The following is a 2506-nucleotide window of genomic DNA, read 5'->3' on the forward strand; positions in this document are numbered from 1 at the left end:
ATGTATAACTAATAAGGACCTGCTGTATAAGAAAATAAATAAAATTAAATTTTTTAAAAAAAGGGTTGAGGGGCTTCCCTGGTGGCGCAGTGGTTGGGAGTCCGCCTGCCGATGCAGGGGACGCGGGTTCGTGCCCCGGTCCGGGAGGATCCCACATGCCGTGGAGCGGCGAGGCCCGTGAGCCATGGCTGCTGAGCCTGCGTGTCCGGAGCCTGTGCTCCGCAACGGGAGAGGCCACAACAGTGAGAGGCCCGCGTACCGCAAAAAAGAAAAAACAAAAACAAAAACAAAAAAGGGTTGAAAGTGGGCTTACCATGAGTCATTCTAATTTCAGGGGAGTGTACTTGAATGCTGTTTTGTCTGCAAGGTCTGTGGTTCGTGACTCATCAATTTGCCTCCACTGCTAAGTTTTGTTTTGTTCCTTGGGTACAGACTTTCTCCTAATTCTGGTCCATAGAAGCTAGAATTTCACACCCAGGCCCCTAGGAACAGTAAGAGCAAGGTGGAATCTCCATCAGTCCTTCCTCCGACTGCTGGGAACCCAGACCTGCTGGCGTGTAAGCCCTGGGAGTGTGGGATGCTGTCAGGCCCCGTGCTCCGCCTTGCTCTTAATGCTCTCAGAAACTTCATTAGGTTCGGCTGTGCCTTCTCTCATTTTATAGATAAAGACATTGAGGAGTACAGAAGTTAAGTGTCTTACTGGTGTGTCCTTCAATCTGCAATGCCTCCCCCACTTCTGGCTAGTGAACTCCTGCCCCTCCCTTACCGCCCAGCTCTGTGTCACCTTCTCCAGGAGCCCTGCAGTTTGGGTACCCTCCTGACGCTCCTGTCATGCGGCACATGTGGTTTTCTCTCTTTCCTCCCCAGTATTTGTGCCTCTGCCTCCTGAGATGGATTGAGAGACTAGGAGCTGTGCCTATGTGACTCGTGAAATCTGTGAATAAATGAGTGAATCAGTGCATGAATGAATAAATAATATTTTAAGATACTAAGTCCCCAGATGAGAAATTCATTCTGGCTTATGTGTCCCTGGAATTTCTTATCCAGTCTCCTTCTTCACAGCTATTAACAGCCTTGGCCCCGTCCCAGCTGGCAGGGGTTCAACTATCACCGAGACAATATTTAGAAACTTGTTTTGACCCTGCTGGCTTCAACCCAATCAACCCTTTTGAAGTTGTTGCTCAGCCTTGTAGCTCCATGATGAAGCAGGGTCTTGTGAAGAAACACGGTTTGTGTAGGAACAGGCCAGTTTAAAGCAGCTCATCTGTTGGCAATTGTCTTTCCTTTTCCCATAATTAATTTCATACTAATTAACTCTCTGCGCTCTTTAGAGAGACAACGAATACTCTGCAGGTCGTGCTGGTCTCAGAGAAGATTTTGATGGCCCCCAAGAGTTCTCTCCTTGTGCGGGATAAAATAACTGTGACTGGAACGGGACCTCTTCTAGAAAGGCTGATAAACATCCTTACACACAGGACTTGGTTTGCAAGGTCTGTTAGGGCAGTAAAGTGACCCCTCACTGGCTGCAGTCTGGCCAGGCAGAGAAGAGCACAGCCTCTGAGACCTTACCTGTTAGCAGTGACCAGGAGGGAACATGTTGTGGAAGAGACTGGGACATGCTTTTTTTAATATATATATAAATTTATTTATTTTATTTATTTATTTTTGGCTGCATTGGGTCTCTGTTGCTGTGCGCGGGCTTTCTCTAGTTGCTGCGAGCAGGGGGCTACTCTTCGTTGCGATGCCCGGGATTCTCACTGCAGTGGCTTCTCTTGTTGCGGAGCAAGGGTTCTAGGTGCACAGGCTTCAGTAGTTGTGGCACACAGGCTCAGTAGTTGTGGCTCACAGGCTCTAGAGCACAGGCTCAGTAGTTGCGGTGCACACACGGGCTTAGCTGCTCCGTGGCATGTGGGATCTTCCCGGACCAGGGCTCGAACCCGTGTACCCTGCATTGGCAGGTGGATTCTTAACCACTGTGCCACCAGGGAAGCCCTAAAGCTAAGTTTAATAGTAGAGCTTCTCTGAAGATGATTTATAAAATTATTGTTCAATGAGTGATTTTTTTCATCTCTATATTGTCATTATCAGAAATAGGTCATTGTTGATCTTTAAAGTCTGGGTTTTGAAAAGATTTATATTGTTAAAATTTGTTTTTAAAAAGTCACTTGAGTGGCAATGGATATTAAATAACAACTGTGATTTTTTTGTTTTCTTTGTATTTCCTTTCTGATATGCAACTGGCCAGTTATTTGATTTCCAGTTGAAAACTTAGGAGAGAATGTAAGCATGAACATGGCCTCTTGGAATTAAGAAATGTTGATGAGTATACAAATTATTATCTTTTTAAATTTAAAAGTTAGGACTTCTGAGAAAAAAGTGGTCTGGACTATCTTAAGAAGGGAAGAAATATTTTACCCCACTACAATGTGTGTTTAGGAATAACTATGCTGTTTCTCCAATTCAAATTTGAGCTGCCATTTATATATATATATATATATATTTTTTT

Source organism: Neophocaena asiaeorientalis, unplaced genomic scaffold (genome assembly GCF_003031525.2).
Source record: "Neophocaena asiaeorientalis asiaeorientalis breed wild unplaced genomic scaffold, Neophocaena_asiaeorientalis_V1.1 scaffold123, whole genome shotgun sequence".
Classification (NCBI taxonomy): Eukaryota; Metazoa; Chordata; class Mammalia; order Artiodactyla; family Phocoenidae; genus Neophocaena; species Neophocaena asiaeorientalis.